This window comes from Taudactylus pleione, unplaced genomic scaffold (assembly GCF_031769625.1).
Source record: "Taudactylus pleione unplaced genomic scaffold, aTauple2 ptg002994l, whole genome shotgun sequence".
NCBI classification, from domain to species: Eukaryota; Metazoa; Chordata; class Amphibia; order Anura; family Myobatrachidae; genus Taudactylus; species Taudactylus pleione.
Window position 1 is genome coordinate 457,254 of NW_028287359.1, and position 22,110 is coordinate 479,363.

The 22,110-nt window shown below is 46.2% G+C and overlaps 1 protein-coding gene across 1 annotated transcript in view; it reads left to right on the top strand.

Moving 5' to 3' along the window:
• LOC148431061 (uncharacterized) overlaps positions 1–10,530 on the top strand; it is a 118,997-nt gene extending 108,467 nt beyond the window's left edge. Inside the window, exon 6 of the transcript XR_015877274.1 lies at positions 10,465–10,530. The gene's annotated coding sequence lies outside the window, so the exon portion shown is untranslated. The remainder of the gene's footprint in view (positions 1–10,464) is intronic.
• Positions 10,531–22,110: the final 11,580 nt, after the last annotated feature.

Sequence of the window (22,110 nt, forward strand, 5' to 3'; positions counted from 1 at the left end):
TGTAAATAGGAACCATTATATACATATGTGTTCGCATATGTGCATCTGTGAATTGATGTAGGCAATGTTCGTATGTATGTGAGGACGCATGTGGTTACCCATATGAGAGTCTATGTGTAAGCCTTCAAGTCAATGTGTGTGCGTTGTGAATCAGTGTATGTGTGTGGTGGGTTCGCAGTTGTGCGCATTGGATTTCGCCGACGCAAAGTAGCGTCCGATTTACCCTTTATCGGACAACAGATGACTAGATCGTCAGATAATTGCAAACGATCATACTATATTTGACTTCGACAGTCCACCCTTTGATAGCAAACAAAACTATCACATTCTTATCTTAGCCTTTCCAGTCATGCATAATGATGTATTATTATTGTTCTAAACGGTGTGACAAATGTAGGTTATTGAACCGTTAATAATGCATTTCAAAAGGGTAGAACAACCCTTATACGCCATCTGATCTATAGGGGATCATTGGTAGGATGTGGGATCTCATCGAACCTATAAAGGAAGTTTGGGGGAATTGAGACTACATTATCTAGGAAGTTTAATGGAACATTTACAATAATTATTATTATACATGACTTAGCATATTATTAACTGTAGGCACATTCATTGTCAGGATTGTAATGCAGTTCTTTATCAACCTTAGTACCCATATCACCACTATTCACTACCATCAAGATTTCATTTTTACTGTTCACCTTAGTGGTACATTTTCCACACTTCAACACAGCAAAGACACACCTGACACATAAACCAATTACTAAGATGACAATAGGTATAAGGATAAGGAGCTTACCTATGCTAGCAACCATTTCCTGTGCCCACTCTCCTAGACCAGAGAACCATTTTACAGGATTCAACCATGAGAACCACTCTGTTACCTTCTCCGTCTCAATTAGCGAGGAATTATGGTTCTTTCGAAATTCCCATTTCAGCTGGAGAATTTCATCCATCTTCCGGTCAATCACTTCCTTGGGGTCATTGGTATTATTGGTAACATGTGCAACTCTTGACACCAAATTGGGTGGAGAAAGTCACACAATATCCACCAGTAATAGTACAACATAGGCTAGTGCTAAACTATTTAACATCTAACTCCTATTTATAAGCTTCTAGCTCTTTACCTGTATACCTGAACGTTTCATCATACATCTCGGTGATATTATCTATTCTTTTAGCAAGGTCTTGGATGTATCTAAAATGTAAAGTTCCCCGAGCGATCCTGGTGGGATCCAATGCTACCAACATTTGTAATCCAGTTTCGCTAATCAACTGTGTGGCTGTATGTACTTCACCAGGAATCATGTTTCTTTTGTCTCAGTGTTCATACTGCGAATGAAAGTATGGAGATGGTGTGTTTTTATGGATACCAAGCATTTCACCATGTGTAAGGGTCATAACCTCTGGTAACACTACCAATAAAACATAAACCTTCTGAATTCTGAGAGAGCCACTTGTACGCTTTCATTCCACATATAAAATACATATCATCTGGGAGTATATAAGGAATAGAATGCATCATTATCATGGAACACATTATTTTAATGAAGGATCCTGCCCCTCTTTCCTCCATTTGACTTGTACACATTTCCGGTTGTATGATATCTGCACAGTACCCTATTGGTACTCTGCTAACCATTACTTTAACATAACTACGCGTCTACCTGTGCCATCTCCCACTTACAATAATTTTGCGTACAAGTTCAGAATCTATTGGTTCATTATCAGCTCTGTGTGAAAAGGTCATTGTCTGATCGTTCCCGGTCACCTCCCAATTTCCTGGCTTATTGAAATTGGTGACATTTAAGCATAACAGGGATCTATCTACCTGATACTGGTGGAGCTTCAAATTAGGGGGGTTAGATATGTTACATTTCTTGTCCACCATATCCCCCCCCCTGTAATTCAAGAACCTCAGAGACATTTAACGGGAATGGTACTAATCCTACATTATGTTGTCCCTGAGGAACATGAGTGCAAACCCAACACTCACTCAGTGGGTAAGGTCTTAAACCAAAGGAATGGTAATCTAAAGGATGCTCGTCTAAATACAGACTTCTTGGACTGGCACTGCTGGATGCACTTTTCATCAATAAGGGATCCACAGGTCGCACACATACAGTATACCTCAGACAATAGCCCTTCACACTGACTCCGAGCTTCTAGGATAACAGATCTCTTAATTACTGTACTGAGTTTTGCCATATACCACCCTGATTGTTTTATCGCTCCTTCTCCTGACCCCACTCCATCGATATCACCATCAACCACTCTATCTGTCCTCTGTCACAGAAACAGAAAATCCCGAAACAAATAAGGATGATGAGAACCCTGAGAGGAAGCAGAAACACAAACCCAGCCCACCACTCCATTGCTGGAATAGTGGTCTGCAAATTTCTCTAGCTCAGGTGTTCTACTGCAGTCTCTAATTCTCCCAGAACAGGCTCGCAATCAACAGGTCCACGTTATCTGTCTCGACTCCGCCTTGTATCTCCGGGTAGTTGACCTTTGTGCAGTGAGAGGAATGGACCCAGGTATCTCTCTCTGCTACTTTCAGCGATGTCGTACTTGTCAGTAACACTTGATACGGACCTTCCCACCGATCTGCCAACCTGAGCGTAAGAAATTTCAGATCATAACAAATTCTCCAGGTTCAAAATCATGACAGTTTGTTTCTGGCATATCAGGTGATAACATTTTCAATTTCTGTTGCTGCTGTTTCAGCTGTTTACTCATTTTTATAAGATATTTCACAGTAACCTCATTATTGCTCTTCAAATCCTGTGGACTTATAATCAAATGAGGTTGTCTCCCAAACAGTATCTCAAAGGGGGACAGATTAAGAGGAGGTCTAGGAGTGGTCCTGATGCTATGGAGGACTAGTGGTAAGGCTTCTGGCCATCCTAATCCAGTTTCAGCCATGATCTTGCTCAGTTTGTTCTCAATAGTACCGTTCACTCTCCACCTTCGCACTGGCTTGCAGTCGGTAGGGGGTGTGAAGTCTACTATTAATACCCATAAGCTTACACATGTTCTGGAACACATCACCAGTGAAATGAGTACCCCTATCACTTTCTATGATTCTAGGTATACTGTATGCATACAAATTCCTGAACAATCATTTTAGCAGTAAAAACAGCAGTATTAGTGGTAGCTGGATATGCCTCTACCCAGATAGAAAATACGTCAGTACAAACTAATGCATACTTCAGATTCCTGCAGGGTGGTAATTGGATGAAATCCATTTGTATTACCTGAAAAGGACCGTCTGTTGGAGGGATATGAGATGGCTCTGTTGGTATTGTCTTCCCAACGTTTTTCCTCAAGCAGGTTAGGCAGGACATTGCCCTTTTTTCAGCTTGGGAAGAAAAGCCTGGTGCACACCGTTATGCTCTGACCAACTTGCACATGCCTTGTTTTCCCAGATGAGTCAGACCATGCGCTGCCTCAGCCAGGCGTGGGTAATATGCCCTGGGAGCAAAAGTCTTACCTTGTCCATCCCTCCAGAGGAATACTGACCACATCCTTTCGACCTCCAGACTGCCTTTTCCTGTAGGGGACACAAATTTTGCATCTCAATTAATTTCTGCATGTCTATTGTCTGGAAGACCATCACTTTATCAGTTGTTTACACAAAGAAAAAATACAGGTGCACAACTCCAAATTAACTGATTATGCCAAAAACCTCTATTGTATTTACTGCAAAATGTATTTATTTATATATAATCAGTTAATTTGGAGTTGTGCACCTGTATTTTTTCTTCGTGTATATATCAATGGTCTCCACAGGTAGCATCTCCAATTATATATATATATATGTCCAGAATGTGCAGTCTGAGATCTATTTTCTTTATCAGTTGTTAACTTTATGCGCAACCCTGCTGCCCACTTGTCAGCTTCATCTGCTCTGTTATTGCCCAATCATACCGGGTCTTCACATGTGTGGGCTTTACATTTGATGACAGGTACTGCCTTTGGTAGCTGGATTGCTGTCAAGAGTCCTTTTATGTGGTGTGAGTGTGCGACTGGTGTGCCTGCTGCTGTCATAAAATTTCTCGGTCGCCAAAGAGCCCCAAAACCATGTACTACTCAAATGCGTACCTGGAGTCAGTGTAGATATTAGCTGACTTACCTTCTGCCAGCTCACATGCTCTCCTTAATGCCACCAGTTCAGCCACCTGTGCTGAGTGAGGTGGACCAAGTGTTTCGGCTTCTACAACATCCTCATCTACAACAGCATAACCTGTGCATAATTCTCCTGTGTCATTTTGTCTATGACAAACTCCCATCCGTGTAAAACATCAAATCTACATTTTCTAATGGTGTATCACGTATGTCAGGTCTTGTAGTAAAGGTCTGATTCAGATATTCCATACAATCATGTGCATCAGTATACCTGCAGAACTCACCTTCCGCCAGCGACTCACCTCTCTCCACCCTTTGTGCATCTTGTGGCACATATGGTAAGTACATTGCTGGGTTTAACGTATTGCACCGTTTAATGGTAATATTTGCAGGTACCACTAGAGCTAGTTCCCATTTTGTGAACCTAGCTGAAGAAACATCTGGTTTGAGCAGAATTCAGCAAAGCAGATACAGCATGGGGTGTATAAACAATCATATCATGACCTAATACTACATCCTCGCTCTTATTGACCAGAAGAGTGGTTGCTGCTACACTTCTTAAACACGTTGGGAGTGATATTGCCACAGTGTCCAATTGTGCACTGTAGTATGCTACAGGTCTGCTAGCATCACCATGTTTTTGTGTGAGAACACTTGCTGCGCAGCCATCAACCTCCATACAATATAAATCAAAAGGTTTTTCATAATCTGGTAATCCCAATGCAGGTGTTTTCATCAGACTGTCCTTAAGGTTAAGGAAAGCCTGCTCTGTTTCCTCAGTGTGTGTGACACGGTCGGGTTTTGAGGATGAGACAAAGTCCTGCAATGGTAATGCCAAAACAGGAAAAACCTGGGATCCACGTTCACAGTCTGTATGGCCTGTATTCTGTCAGTCATCAAATGTCGTAGCCCCTGGGTTAGACAGTATCCCAAGTATTTAACCTTAGTCTGGCATGGCTGTAATTTGTCCTTTGCAACCTTGTGCCCTGTTTGCGAGAGATGAAGTAATAACAGTTTAGTATCATTTAAACATGACATAAACTAATTAGAGCACAACTACAAATCGTCTACATATTGAATTAGAACAGATCCATTGCCTGGTTGAAAAGATTGCGATCAGTCATGTAAGGCCTGAGAGAAAATACTGGGGCTATCTATGAAACCCTAGGGCAATCGTGTCCATGTATATTGTACCCATCTGTAGGTGAATGCAAAGATATATTGGCAGTCAGGGTGCAGAGGGACAGAGAAGAAGGCAGAACATAGGTCAATGACAGTGAAGTGGGTTGCAGATGGTGGGACCTGCATGAGGATGACAGCTGGATAGGGCACTATGGGGAATTGGCTCTCAACTACTTTGTTAACCCCCCTAAGGTCCTGTAGTAGTCTATAGCCCCTCCCCCAGCCTTCACTGGAAAAATGTGACTATTGGCTGGGCTAGCTGTATAAATTAAAATCCCCTGTTGTAACAACCTATCAATTATGGAATAAACCCCTAACTCTACCTCTGGCTTTAACGGGTACTGAGGGATTTTTGGAGCCTGCATACCACTTATTAAATTTACCATTACAGGAGATACATTTGCCATCAATCCAGTGTCCTGTCCATCTTTGGTCCAAAGGGAACCCAGTATTTGAGATAACATCTCTTTTACCTGAGATGGGTTTGTTCTAAAATGGTAGAGTGAAGCATTAACCTTTGTGGAGTGTACAATATATCCCTTACCTCATGCGCAACCTTCTCTGAGATATCTAGGAATATACCATCAGGGGGTATAGTAAATGACACATCCCATTTTACACAACAAATCCCTTCCCAGCAGGTTAGTAGGAGCCGCCGCTGCCAGGAGAAAGGAATGTTTGGTTTGCAGCGGCCCGATAGTAACCTCTGCCGATTTGGTTAAAGGATAATGCTGCACTCACCCTGCTACTCCCATTGCTGGTACTGTCTTGTTAGTAATCTGTAAATTAGATGGAGAATTTAACATGGATCTGGTCGCCCCTGTTTCTATAAGAAAAGCATGTTTAGTACCAGATATATCAACTGTCATTGTAGATTCTTCCCGAGTATTCTCCGTGAACCTGAGTGGCTGTAGACTACAGGTATGACCTGACCCCTAGCGCTGACTATCACTCTCTAGCAGAGCATTCACTGCAACTATGTGAGCAGGTGATTGTTGGACGTTTCCTGAATTATGTGGATGTCCTCTCTGTGTATAATTTGGTGTTCCTTTCCTAGGTGGCCCCCCCCTACTTTATTGCAATTATAACACCTTTGTGGTTGGTATGTGTTTTGTGGCTGTGCGGGTTGATATTTGTTGAGATCTTGTCCTTGTGCAGGTAAATATGTGTTTTGCGGGTGTGTATGTGAACCCTCTAAAGCCTGAATGCTCACAGCCATTAACCTGTCGCTTGTGTCTTTCTTCCTGAGTATGTTCTTATCATGGTCCATGGCCGACTCTTTAAGAGCATCTACAGTAATTCCTCTTCAGTTGGGCTGAGAGGTTTGCACCCTGGTTTTCAGAGTGTTTTTGAGACCATCCATGAGTACCGTTATAGCTACCTCCCTGTGGTGTATATCATCCTTTATATTTTCTATCCCATTGTACTGAGATATCGTCTGCAACGCCCTGGTGAAATAGTCTGCTGCAGATTCACTATCTTTTTGTTTGATAGTGAAGATCTTGCTCCAGTTCCTACTATCACTGCTGCCCGGAGACTACCAACTGCAGTTAGAGTGAGTCAATTAAGGAGCGTGACTCTTTACCTTGTGTAAGCTGTAGTTGCCTGATAGCGGGTAAAGACCGGCCCAGCAATACCCCAGTCAATTACTGGGAGGAAGCTGGGGATCTACACCGGGACATCTGTATTCCTTTACTGCTGATGATATAGCTGTTTTAATGGGACTTCAATCCTCTAGACAATTATAAGCTCCTTTATATATCCACTTGGACATGGGTGATTACCTCTAAGATTTTCATATATGATTGACATTTTCATTAATCCTAAACATCTGTCAATATGTATCTTATTCACAGTGGAATTAATGTCATTTGAACCTTTTTCATGCTCTTCATATTTTAATTAGCCAAGTGCTAATTTATTGGTTTTATTTTTATTAATAAACAACCTTTGAATTTGTGTTCTTGTTAATTTGTAAGCGCCCCCTTTGATATGTCATTTTGACATATCTTATGTTTGTTTAGCTCCTCCCCACAACTACCCAAGTCACAGTCACAGTTTACGCAACTATGTGGTCCGATCGCATTGCCCCAGAGAACCTAACTGATCAATGGACTTTGCGATTACTATTGGGTTTTTCATACCACAATATACCTGCTGTGTATACTGGCCCGGTAGCAGTTTGCCTTGTCAGACACCTACTGAATTTCCTCTATAACCTTTTCATATCACAAACACATGTTCACTTTCATATCCACTTTTCGTTTTCTGCGCAGAAAAACGTTTACCCAACTCTAGCAGTGCAATTTAGAGGTTTTACCAAGTAATCACGCTATGCATGTAACAAGACTGTCTATCAAAACGATTGTTTAAACACGTGGCAGCAGTACAGGAAATATGTATACGCTATTGTGCAACATATACGCTATTGTGCGAGTTGCACTTTTGCGCCAAAAGTGACACTAAAAGAAACAAACTTTTCTCTCTTGTCCCCAGGTCCCTAATCAGCGCTCCTTAAAATCACACAATAACGGACATCAGTTTCTCAACACTGATTGGTAACAAGTTTTGAACACAGTGCGTTCTTACCTGCTTATGGCGCCTTCCACCCTTTGTTGAGGAACATAGATCTGTACGCTACTGTGTGACTTCCGGTAAAGTGATATCAACTGCGAGCCCCCATCTATGGATATCCCTTAATTGCTATTTAGCGCTGCAAGTCACTAAAGTGTGGTTCCAAAGCACAAAAAGTTATATTATGTAAGAAAAAGTAAAAGACTCTTTGATCTAAACAATTAGTGCAAAAAGCAAGTAAAATATAAGGTACAGCCGATACATACGCTAGCGCTCTGGTTCCAGTTCTCAGTCATCAATCCTAAAGCCTGTGGTCATCTAAGAAGGGAAAATGACTTCCTTATAGTGTCCCTAGCAGTAGCCTATATACCTTACAGGTCACAGATAGAACAATAGAGACAAGCTGGCATGATTCCATTGGTCCTTGCTCCTGGTCATTCTGGTCATTGGTTAGTTCATATGGTGTCATCAGGTGTATGTCCTAGTTCCTCCAACAGTTGCTTTGTGTAGTTTCCCACCGAAGAACTGGTTAAACTGGCTACAGACACTACATACAAAATGTTAACGTGCTAACCAATAACTCTATAGTTCGTAACTTGCAGACGCATGATGCGATCTCCTTGCCGATAGAACCGGAGATCTGCTAATGAACAGTGATTTGATATAATACCAAACATGACATGTCTACTATGTTCTAAACCTTAGATCTTATTTAATTACATATTACATCATAATTACTTGTTAAAAAGACCTTTAATAACTCTATTAACTTACTGTAAATAGGAACCATTATATACATATGTGCGTCTGTGCATTGATGTAGGGAATGTTTGTATGTATGTGAGGATGCATGTGAGCGTCTATGTGTACGCATATGTCTGTGTGTGCGTTATGTGAATCAGTGTATGTGTGTGGTGGGTTCGCAGTTGTGCGCATTGGATTGCTCCGACGCAAAGTAGTGTCCGATTTACCCTTTATCAGACAACAGATGACTAGATCGTCAGATAATAATTGCAAATGATCACACTTAATTATTTGACTTCAACAGTATGATTAATCAGTAACATCAAGAGCCAACGGAGCTGCACACCGCTTGAGGTAGGCCCTACCCTGCTGCAAGCACTGCGATCACTGCAGGCTGATCTACAACAAAGTGACGAGTATAATGACGCTTCCATGCTAATTATGGACGCCCATTAAACGCCGTTTTCACACCCAGACATGCCCGCGTTCACAGCACCACTGCCCCATTCACAAGCACCTTCCCGTTACCACCCACAAATGGCGCTATCTGTCACTAAAAGTAGCATCCAGTCTGTGTACTACGAGCGCACGAATCCCGAGCGCAGTGAGTGGCTCACGCATATTGACGCATACACATGCACAGACTCAGCCCCACAGCCCCCTCTCTAAGCTAAAGACAGGAAGCTATAATTAGCTGGAAGGCCTCTGACATCACAAATGACAAGAAGGGGTTAACAGGGACTCCTTCTATAGCCCCAGGGGAGCCAGCCCCCGTATCAATATGATTGTTTCCTTTGTACTAGTGTGGCCTTTGCGAGACTGGCCGGCACCTGAAATCCACAGGAGTGTAGGGAGTAAGGAACGACAGACTCACTAACTGCTCTGTTGCCAGCCCCTGTGTTCAAACCACCCAATAACAGGGCTCAGGGGTGTCAATCGTGGGAGAATCGGAGGTATTAAAATAGCACACAGCGTTTTTCCAAGATATCTGAGATCAGAGTGGAGTTGAGTTCCAACCAGCTAACGCATATATAGGCTCCCTTTGGAGCTGTCCCAGGTGTGTGGCTGTCTGCTGGCTGGAGCCAGGTGACTGGTCGGTGCACCCTGCTCTTTGCGGGCAGAGGACTATCAAGCCGGGATCAGCAAGACAGTGTCGAAGCTGGATTGCTGGCTGAGACAAGATCAGTTTAAAATTGAATCGCAGCGACACCATCTTGTGACTGGCTGCAAGACGCCATTTTGCGAAATGGCCGCCTAAGCGCCATTTTAGATAAACTCACATTTTAGTACATGTGGCGATAATACCATTAGCATCATGCGAATGCATCTGTGACCATTACCATAGGTTACGGCGATTCACTAAAAGCCTACTTCATTACTTTACGTATTATAAGGGATATATTCCAGAAATGGCTTTGCAGTATTACATTAAGCAAGTGGGCCAGGTGACAACTGGCTTGTGTACATAAGCTTCCTGCATAGTGTTTGCCCACAACGGGTGGTCTGGCTAGAATAAATAAGCAAGCTTCCTGCAATAACACAGGAAAGGTGGGAGGGCCTGTTGACAGGACATGTAGAACTATCTGGCCCAGCATGCTAAAATGTTAGAGACAAATGCACTCATCTTCATACACACATTAAATATGTCTTTATACCAAACCCTGAATACCCACACATTTCATATTCACTCATAAGATTCCATAAGCATCAAAATGTATGATCTAAGTTGGTTAAGTTAGTTTCAACGCTGAGAAATAAAGGTTTTTGATAACTAAGGTATTATACATGATAAGCAAGTTGTGTTTGGTCTTGTTCTGATGCATACGTTTTTTACAGCATTCCAGTATTATCGGTGGAGAGATCGCATCATGCAAACTCAAGTTATGGATCGCAGAACTTACAAGCAACAAAATGTTTAAACTGTTGGAATGTACAGAAGGTGTTACTAGAAAGATTCCCCGGCTGTTAGAGGCAGGGAGAGTCAATTTGAACCAGCCTGTTAAATGTACTGTAACATATGCTTCTCCTCTGGGAACCAATGATAACAGCAAGGAAATTTCTCCTTTGTCCTGTTTTAGTCCTGGGGGGGATAAATACATGTGTCCGAATACTGGTTAGTTAGTCCATGCTGAAGGTTGTATGAACTTGAGGGTCTCTAGTCTGAGGTCTATCTCTGGGTCCGGAGGCGCAGCGTTTGTATACTGTACTTGGGTCTGTAATATTTCCTTTTACGCCTAAATTGTGTATGTATCAATTGCGTGTAACTGACTGTACTTTTACCTGAATAATACTTGTGCGTTGGAACCATAGATTCCACTCCTGTCTTTATTTGTGGTCAGACTGCGTACGCAAATTAGCGTTATTCTTAGAGGTTTATAGAAAGGATATTTAGAAGGTATAGGCAGGGGTATATAAAAGTTCTGATCCAGTTTCGTTAACAGGGACGGAGAAGCCATGTCCCTGAGAAACATGGAGCACACACCAGCCTATCTCAGGCGTAAAGTTCCCCCAGCCCAGGAAGGTAAGCGTGACTCAGTAACTGTTCTTATTTCTAATACTAAAGGGATTCTGCTTTAGAAACCTGATGGGATCACCAAAGTTTAGCTAATACTACTAGCAATTCTGTATATAGTGTGTATAGTTTGCAGTGCGGTTTTTACAGGGCTATGTTGTGTGTGTGTAAAATAAAGGTAACATTGTACCTTTGCTATCATGTCATTCCTGTGCGATCCAAAGGGACTCCTAAAAGAACCAGCAAGGCAGTGAAGGGTAAAGGGCGAAAATAAAGCGCGCTTAAACCCGGTATCCTTGCAGCCACCTGCACTGGAGCTGGTACCAGAGTATGCTTCAATGACTGGAATGCCAACTTACGAGCGGGTAGCCAGTCCACTGACTTGGTAAGTCCCTCCCTCATCAAATCTGTAAGGGGTGTCACTACAGTCCGAGGCAACTCATCCGTAGGGCCCAACAATTTCTAAGGTCAGTACCTGTTGTGGGCCAGGGACAACCTCTGGTTGCCTCTACCTCCACTGGTTTAGGCCGACCCCTGTCTCCTCCCACACTATACCCCAGGCACTGCCTCTGTCACTTCTGCCTGGCATCCGTCTGCCCTAACTGTCAGACACCCTCCCATCCTCCTTTAATGTCCTATGACCCAGGGAACCTACCCTGTTACCTAGGTCTACTCTTAGCACCTCGCCCGCTCCCTGTTTGACATGTTCCCTGTCTGATCTATCCCCTTCTACCTTCCTGTCTACCCTGTACCTTAACTCTTCCTGCAAGGTCACATTACCACCATCCCTGAAAGGCCACTGCCAGCTTGGCACTGCATGCCTTCCTGAGATGGGTCAGCAAGCTGAGCTTCCCTGAACTCCTGCCTGTGGCCTTCACTTCCTTCTAAGTTGGGATATTCCTACAGGGTGGTATGGGTTTTCATCACTAGGGTCAGTCTTTTTGAGGTCTGTCAAAGAGAAGTCCATGTGTTCACTCATACTCACTGCTGGAGTTGGCAAACCACTAAGGATTAAGCATCACTGATCACCCCACACAGGATCCAACGAACCAGAACCAACATCCTCTGCGTTGCTAGGGGACATAGGCATACCAGAGGCAAAAGGCATGCTTGGTAGATGGGATGATCTAGCTGCTGTGGTCTTTTTCCTCTGGGCTGGGCTACTCTGGTACAGAGGTTGTAGACTAGTCTGCAAACTTAATTCTTTGTGACGGCGTCAGCAAACGTAATGATTCCACCACCAAGGTAATTTCCCATGACGACATCAGTTGAGAGGCCATCCATGATGGCAACATCTCGCAACTCTTGGCCAGCTCTACAGGGGCAGGTAGACTGTTGCCATTGGAATCTCTTGCTCCATTCAGCCTGCCACGGTCACTTTGACAGTGCAACCCTGCAGGGCTGCAGCAGGGTCAAAAAGGTGGAGGCTCACTACAGTGATTGAGGCCCCAGAGTTTCTTAGGCCTCCCTGCTGGGGCCCCACTTGAACCGGCTGCAGGTGCCACCACTTTTGTGGTGGCCCTATGGCCATGTAGATGATTCTCTGCAGAGTCCTCCTGTCCATCGCCACACTCCATTGGACTGACTGGTGTGGGAACAGTTTCTATGGGCTCACCTCCACACATCAAATAAGCAAGGCAGGCTCCAGCACTCGAGTTTGGGTCATGAGTCTGGGGTGCTTGGGGTGTGGGACAGTTCATCCTCAGATGTCTGATTTTCTCACAGCTGTAGCACTTTTTGTTAGGCCCCGATAGTCTCTGATGATTTGCAGGGATAGGAAGGAGCAGTTGCTGGCAAAGTGCACCCGGGATGGAGGATTTTTGCTTTGGAGGGTGATGAGCAGCAGAGGGGTGCCCCCTGGTTGTTCAGTCCTTTCAGGTTGGCTGCTGTTCAGGCGCCTCTGCCCTTGTAGCTGAATTTCCACATACTTGTCTGCTATCTGGGCTGCCCTCATCAAGCTGGGTTGCTCCCAGTCTAGCACCCACTCCTTCACCACTTCTCTGCGATAGAACTGTTCTCGGCACATCAGGTCAACCAGTGCATCCCAGGTGGTGGCACCAGATTCCTTCACCTCGTACTGCCTAAGCTGGGTGGCAAAATGCTTGTGGGTGCTGTAGGGTTCTTGGGCAAGTCCTGGAACTTTTCCCTGTAGGACTCAGGAGTGATTAAATATCACTGTAGGAGGGCTCTTATGACTTCATCATGGTCACCGCAGTCCTTGGTGGCCACTCCTTGATAGGCCTCCAGTGCCTCTTAATGCAGAGTGGGTACTAAGTGTCTGACCCACTCTTGCTTGGTCAACTTGTGAAGTCTGCAAGTCCTTTCATGCCATGCTACATCCAAATGATGAGCATGCATTCCTGCTGTATTGCTTTTTCTCGCGATTCCACTAGCTGATCAGCTAGGGTATGCATTCTGTCCCCCCTGGAAGGTTTGGATTCCTGCCCTGCTTGGGAATTTTGGGAAACAACAATTTGGGTGGGGCTTGCAGATCTTCCTAGGTTCTGGAGGTGTCCACTGTTAGGTCGTCCTCTTGGATGCTGCTGTCATCAATGCTTCCCACCTCTGACTGGTGTGACTTCTGGAAGCTCTTGAGTGCTTCCTTCATGTCACTTTGGCTTGTGTTGGAGTTCAATGCCTTTTTCTTGGAACACAATTTCAAAAATTGCCCTTGAACATTTCTGTGCGTACTCCTGAACTGCAGTTACTCCTCTCCTGAGTAACCACGCTTCTCCAATCGGGTGATCAAAAAGCTGCCTGAAATTATCCCACTGCTGCCACCAATATCTGTGACCAGATGACCTCTCCCTGCCACCCCATCACAGCTTAGTTTTGACCTTGGTGTATTAGGGATTCCCTCTTTCCGTCAGTAACTGCCTGTTACTGCGCAGTGGATGCTTAACACACAGCCATCACCAAACTCCTACCATTGGCGCTTGGAACTGCTTCTTGTGTACACCCACGCTCCTAAACTGGCACCTGGAACCACTTCTCCTAGGCTCCTACCATCGGCACCTGGAGCCGATTCTGTGGCATATGTGTAGACAAGCTGGGGCCACACCTCCTGATTGGTATCGGCTGATACCACTGATCCCTCGAACAGAGCCAGACTCGGCACAGTAGCTGACCAGAGGGCTTGAGCCGAGCACAGGTTATACATTTACAATGGGCGCCTAGCACCTGTTTATTTCAAATATGGTGCCACAGCATGGGGGCTAACCCCTTCCGTGCCATAGCGGCCATTTTACCCACTTCTGGCCGGAGGGCTGGGCACTGTGTAATGTACATGGGGAGGGACAGGCTGGCACTGTGTAATGTACATGTAGAGGGACAGGCTGGCACAGAGTGATCTACATAGGGAGAGAATGGCTGACACTGATGTACATGGGGAGGGACAGGATGGCACAGTGTGATGTACATGGGGAGGGACAGGCTGGCACAGTGTGATGTGCATGGGGAGGGACAGGCTGGCACAGTGTGATGTGCATGGGGAGGGACAGGCTGGCACAGTGTGATGTGCATGGGGAGGGACTCGCTGGCACAGTGTGATGTACATGGGGAGGGATAGGCTGGCACAGTGTGATGTACATGGGGAGGGACAGGCTGGCACAGTGTGATGTGCATGGGGAGGGACAGGCTGGCACAGTGTGATGTGCATGGGGAGGGACAGGCTGGCACAGTGTGATGTGCATGGGGAGGGACTGGCTGGCACAGTGTGATGTACATGGGGAGGGACAGGCTGGCACAGTGTGATGTGCATGGGGAGGGACTGGCTGGCACAGTGTGATGTACATGGGGAGGGATAGGCTGGCACAGTGTGATGTACATGGGGAGGGACAGGCTGGCACAGTGTGATGTGCATGGGGAGGGACAGGCTGGCACAGTGTGATGTGCATGGGGAGGGACTGGCTGGCACAGTGTGATGTGCATGGGGAGGGACTGGCTGGCACAGTGTGATGTACATGGGGAGGGACAGGCTGGCACAGTGTGATGTGCATGGGGAGGGACAGGCTGGCACAGTGTGATGTGCATGGGGAGGGGCAGGCTGGCACAGTGTGATGTACATGGGGAGGGACAGGCTGGCACAGTGTGATGTACATGGGGAGGGACATTCTGGCACAGTGTGATGTACATGGGGAGGGCACTGTGCAGTGTTAGTATGTTCCCTGTGTAAGGTAGTAAATCTGGCTGATGCAGCCGCTCTGTGGGGTGATACTAGTGCAATGCTGATTGCAGATCCCCGATGATCAGGAATCTGCACTGGACCCATACTGTGATGTCGCACGCAATCCGGCAGCAGACTGTCAGTGATTAACAGCCTGCTGCCATTTCTCGGCAGGGAGGGGACGGCGACTGCCTGCGTTTCTCAAAACAGAGGGGTGTTGCTACCATTGGGGGTGGACTAGAGAGTCCAGGATCTCCATCGGCTGATGGAGATTTCCTGGTCTCTTTGTGCATCTGCAGCAGCCGGATAGCGTGACCCCATGTTCAATCCAACCGATGGTATCACAGAAGATCCGATACTGTGTCCAAGGATGCAGCTCGGATCAGTCATGCATGCAGGAAGCATGAGGCCTCCAGACGCATTAAAGTATTACAGTTACTGCAGATGCTAGCATCAGACGCTAATGTCCGCAGCTAAATTACTGCCCGCAGCTGAATACCACCGGCAGCTGAATTACCACCCGCAGCTGCATTACCGCCCACAGCTGAATCAGCTCCAGAAAATGATCATGTGTCTTTTAACGGGTATAAATGATCGGGTGTGATGTACAGGTCTTTTATTTACTAAGCATCTGGTTCTAAAACCAGATACTTCCGATCGTGTTTATGCCTGAAATATAAAAGGGCAATGCTCTTACTAGCCGTGATTTACTAGCCGAATGTCGCTAATATTTTCCTTTTTACTTTTGGGCATAAACACGATCGGAAGCGACCCTGGTTTTAGAACCTGATGCTTAGTAAAGTTTATTTCTATGAATTCACCAGTATGTGCCCATACCTGCCAATATACCACACCCCCTATACACCCAGAATCACAGCACTTTCAGGGTACGTGAGAACTGAAGTTGAGACAATCTGCACTGCATGTACAGTCTAAATTTCTCTGTTTCTTTGGGAAGATCCATAAAACCTGTCCTGCTAACCACAGTACTTATCTCAAACGTCAAGGAGTTATGAATTCTAACAGCTTGTGGCCTGTATGTCAGAAAATCCAAGATCCATTTACAAGCAAGATTGTTTGGACCCAATTGAGACAGTGTATGTACTAAGGTCATTGGTACAACAGTATTAAAAGCAGAACTAGAGTCCAAAAATAAAATTCTTGCACAGGAGAGTTTAGTCTCCAAGTGGGTCAGCACCTGGTGAAGTAGGGTAAAGGCAGGATCATCTGTTCTATTAGCCCTTTATGCAAATTGATAGAGGTCTAAATTCCCCTATGCCCGAGCCTACCTGGTGTTTTAGTCGCCACCCTGAGTCAGCTCGTCTAGTGCCGGGGGAGGTTTCCCTCCAAAACGGACTTCCAGGAATCTGCCTGAATCTGAGCTACAGAGGTGGGAAAGCAGGGTCTCCGGGCAGGGTTTCCTGGCCACAGAAGGGAAGCTATTTCGGATCTCCCTGCACACAGTGCAGCACTGCAGCTCAATCTATGTGCCCAGCTCAGTGCTGCCTATACAGGGTTAAATACATTTACATTTCATGCCTGTGCACAGCATCAGACTTAGATTGAGCTGCAGTGCTGCACTGTGTGCTATGTGCCCAGCTCAGTGCTGCCTATACAGGGTTAAATACTTTTAGACATTTTATTCAACATTATTTCCAGTTGTTTTGGTGTTTTTACTGTACTCAGCGCTGGGCTCCACTAGCCTTGCAGTCTGGGACTACTGGGGCTTTCCCCTGGTGCCTGCTCACAGCGCTGGGGGTCCGGGGAGCTGGCTCTCCCTGTCCCCCAGCACGCAGCCACTTGGCCATGCTGCTAGGGTTCCGGGAGCTAGGATCCCCAGCATCAGTGCACCATCTAGCACTGCACAGGTTGCTGGCTAGTACAGTCCCCCTGTGTACCAGCTACCCTGGTCATCCACGCTGCACTGGGAGCCGGCTTCTCCAGTCTCCCAGTGTGTGGTCTCTCCTCCATGCTGTTGTTTGATTCTGGGCACCAGGAGCTAAGCTCCCAGACCCCCAGCAGTTACCCCAACACAGCCTTCCTCCGCACAGGGGCTGGCCACTCTGGTGCCTCTGGGTTAACATTCATAGACACAACAACCGTGGAACACCGTCTTGGCTGCAGTGCTCAGCCTGCTTTGTCCCCTCAGTGCTGGCCGTCCTGCAGTCCTGGTTCACCGCCTCACCCCTACTGAGCACCCACAGCCACCTGAGCTGGTCAAGGCTGCGTGGCGCCTGGTCCTCTGTACTGCCCTGGAGTACTGGGAGCTTGCACTCCCAGCCCCCAGTAGCCGGCCACTCATAGTCCTACAGTCCGTGATACTTGTCCCATCTGCAGTGGCTTCCTGCTGCCCTGGAGTGCTGGAGGGACAGGAGCTATGCTTCTGGTCCCCAACGGTTGGCACTCCACTGCCTAGCCACAGTAAGCAGTCGGCACGAAGGGACCTGCGGCACTCCTGTAGAGCTGGTGCGCCGGAAGCCAGACTCCCAGTCCCCAGCGTGGAGCCCTCACCACCGCAGCCACCGGAGATGGCATCCACATACTGTCCCCACCCCCGGTGCAGCTGTCCCCTTCTCACAAAAAACTGTTCTTATCGGGAGAGCTATTCTTTTCTTAATGCACACCGGTGTTATTAATGCCGGCATGAATGTAATGAGTGTCGGGATGCATCACATGCAAAATGTGATGTTTGATGCATCCCGCCCTATGAATGTGATACATTCCACTACTTACTGCATGTATAGCTGTGTTTCTTAATGCTGAAAGCTCTTCCAATAAGTGCAGTGTCCTTTGTGGTGTGAGGGATTCCGGGCTTATAACCCTGGAGTTCTTCTGCGCATGCGCCAGTTGCTGGGAGGGATCCTATTGGACCCCTCTCAGGGAATGCTGTGAAAAGAAGCCCATAGGCTTCTATTAGCAAAGTCATCGATAGATGACATTGCCTATCGGTTACAAGCTTTGGAAAGTTTCACTTCCCGAAGTTTTATACATGTGGGGAATGTCGAATAATTTGCAGGTTTCAAAGTTTTGACCATATTTTGCTGTGTTTGCATTGATTAGGTTACTTTCATCTACCAAAAATCTTTCCAAACTGGAGCAGCTCCTCCACATATGTTACAGTCTCCTTAGACTTACAGTGTAAGACCTCTAGAATCACTCAGGAGAGGTCTTCACCAATAACAGCACCCGTGAGATAATCGTAATGAAGTGTACTAGGTAGAGGTTGCGTAGTTGAGAAGCGCTAGAGTTGAAATGTGGCCTTGAGGCCCGAGGTGCAGCTATGACTGCCAGGATGCAGCTTTGGGAGCCGATATGGAAACGAGATGAAAGGTGGTTTTGAGAACTGATGTGCGGCTAATGAGCTACACAGATTTTGATGTGGCCTAGAGGGCCGAGGTGTGGCTTTGACAGGCAGGATGTGGCTTTGAGAGCCGAGGTGGTAACAGGCTGAGGTGTGGACTAGAGGCCGAGGTGCGGCTTTGAAACCCGGAATGTGGCTTTGAGAGCCAAGTTTACCACAAGCTGAGATGCAGCCTTGTGGGTATAGGTGTGGCTTTGACAGCAGGGATGCGGCTTTAAGAGCCAAGGTGGTAACAGACTGAGGTGCAGCCTAGAGGGCCAAGGTGCGGCTTTGACAGCTGGTAGTTATACAGATTTTGATGTGGCCTAGAGGGCGAGGTGGGGCTTTGACAGCCGGGATGCGGCTTTGAGAGCCAAGGTGGTAACAGGCTGAGGTGTGGCTTTGTGGGCCAAGGTGCAGTTAGACAGCCGGGATGCGCTTTGAAAGCCGAGGTGGTAATAGATGACTACAATGAGCTGCGAGGCAGATGATCAATGGAATCCACAGGTGAGGAAGAATCGTCATCCAGTATCACATGCCGTAGTCAAGCAATCCGATCTAACAACTGGATGTGCCGTGGCAGTATGGTGTGTAAGTTGACCAGGAGCAGAATTCCGGGAGAGTGGCTGGCGACCTGGAGGAGAGACACCTGGCACATGGGTAAGTAACAAGGCACACTGGTGACCCCTAAAACCGGGCTTGTTGGAGAAGTCCCTGAAGAATCTTTTTTTTTTTTTTTTTAAGCTTCGGAGCATGTAAAGACCTCTCAGAAGCCCAAGAATGCTCCTCTGGTCAATACACCTTCCAGTGAACCAGAAAAAGTAACTGTCCTCACGTAAACTTGGAGTCTATCATCTCCACCAAACACTCTTGTTGACCTTAAACGAGCACAGGATTTGGTCTTCCGGGACGATTAGATTTGAATTTTTACAGGAGATGAATACTGGCTTAGGAAGGAACAGTGAAAAGTGTAATTAATTTTGAATGTGTTGGGCAGTTTAAGGCAGAAGGTGACAGGATTTACTCGAGAAATGATTAGGAATGGTCCGATATATCTAGGACTGAGCTTCTGCGAGGGCTGATGGAGCCTGATATTCTTAGCAGATAACCAGATGAAATACCCAACTTTGAATTTACGTGGCTTCCGGTGTCTGTCTGCCAGCATCTTGGAACGCAAAGAAGCTTTGAGGAGACAATGATGTACCTTATTCCAGACAGAGCAGAGTCGGGAGACTGAAGATGGAGATGACGGACTCCTGGCATTAGGTTCAAAAGAATTAGCTCTGGGATGCAGTCCTGTGATACAGAAGAAAGGGGAAACTGCGGTGGAAGAGTGACATAAATTATTTAATGCAAATTCGGCCAATGGTAAATGGATGACCCAGTCGTTATGGCACTTGGACACAAAACATCAGAGACACTGTTCCAGAGACTGGTTAACCCACTCTGTCTGCCCATTCGGATTGGAGATGGTAGCCAGAGGGTAAGCTAAGACTGATGCCCAAAGAAGAACAGAGGCCTTTCAGAAGAGAGCAATGAACTGTGTCCCTCGGCCCGAAACAATATTCAGCAGTAACCCATGTAGCCAGAAGATATGTTGGAGGAATAGAGTGGACAGCTCCTTATCAGTGGGAAGTTAGGATTGAAATGTGCCATTTTACTAAACCGATCCACCACAGTACAAATTACGGTACATCGCGAGCAAGGTCCACCACATAATCCATTGCAATATGGGTCCAGGGTTTAGAAGGGATAGAGAGCGGCAGTAGTAGGCCAGAGGGAGTGACCCGAGGAGTCTTGTCCCTGGCGCAGATGTCACAGGCCAGAACGAACTCAAAAATCTTGAGAAAACGATGGCCACCAAACAGAACGGTAGAGCAACTCAAGAAAACCTAGATGACCTGCCTCTTTTCTGGGATAAAGGCATGACAGAACAGAGACTCTGAGTCATTCTGGAACAAATAACAATCCTGGAGATTTTGCCAATGGAGCTTCCGACTGAAGAGCCTAAAGGGCATCAGCCAAATTGCAGGTCAAGCCACATGAATCTGAGAACTAGGAATAATGGGTTCGTCAGAGGGAGTAGGCAGCTGGATGGGAAGAAAGCTTTGAGAGAGGGCATCAGCCTTAATGTTTTTGGATCTGGGCTGAAAGGAAATGATGTAATTAAAGCGAGTAAAAAACAGTGCCCAACGTGCCTGCCTGGAGTTCAATCTCTTTGCTGTCTCAACGTAAGATAAGTTCTTATGGTCGGTCAGGACTGTGATCTGCTGTTTGGCCCCTTTTAACCAATGTCTCCAATCCTCGTATGCCTATTTAATGGCGAGTAACTCTCGATTGCCCACATCATAATTTTTGTCAGCAGAGGTGGATTTGCAAGAAAAGAAGGCACAGGGATGTAGTTTTTTGTCCTGGGGATCCTCCTGAGACAATATGGTCCCAACTCCAACCTCAGAAGCATCTACCTCAACAACAAACTGAAGCTCAGGATTTGGGTGACGAAGGAGAGGAGCAAGGGTGAAAGTGGTCTTTAGGTTGTCAAAAGCCAGAACAGCTTGTGTGGACCAATTAACTGTGTCAGCTCCTTTTTTTTGTCAACTCCACTATTGGTGCCACGGTAGTGGTGAAGGATTTCATGCATCTCCGGTAATAATTTTTCGAATCCGAGGAAGAGTTGGATTGCTTTTAAACTAGCTGGTTGGACCCAATATAAAACCGCTTTCAGTTTGCTGGGATCCATGGAAAATCTACGAGAGGATATGAAATATCCTAGGAAGGAGGCTTCCCTCAAATCCGCACTTCTCGTGTTTTGTGTATAGATGGTTTTCACTATTCACGAAGTTTCTGTAGCACCAATCTGACGTGATGGTGATGTTGATCCAGTGACTTGGAATAGATCAGGATGTCATCTAGGTAAAATACAGCAAATATGCCTAGAAACTCGCAGAGGACATTGTTAATTAGGTCCTGGAAGACAGCGGGAGCATTGGTAAGACCAAATAACATGACCAAATATTCATAATATCCTGAGTGGGTGTTGAATGCTGTGTTGCATTCGTCACCCTTTCTGATCCTAATAAGCTCCCTGGAGGTTAATTTTGGAGAAGATGGTCGCTTCATGTAACTGGTCAAAAAGAACTAAGGAGCTCATTCAGACCCGGTCACAACGCAGTGCACTTTCGCAGCTGTTAAGGGGCGGGTATGCAAATTCCACAATCGCACAGCATGGCTTAAGGACGCCCTCTATGTCTTAGAGAACAACGGCTCAGCAATCGCACGCTGGTGTAATGTCACCCACTTTTCTTACTTAGCACACATCATCTCCAGGAAGTGTATGATTTTCAGTAACATTGAGAGCCATTGGAGCTGCTCGCAGCCCTTTAGGTAGACCCTACCCTGCCACAAGCACTGCGCTCACTGCAGTGTGAAATACAACCAGGTGACGTGTCCAATGACCCTTCCATG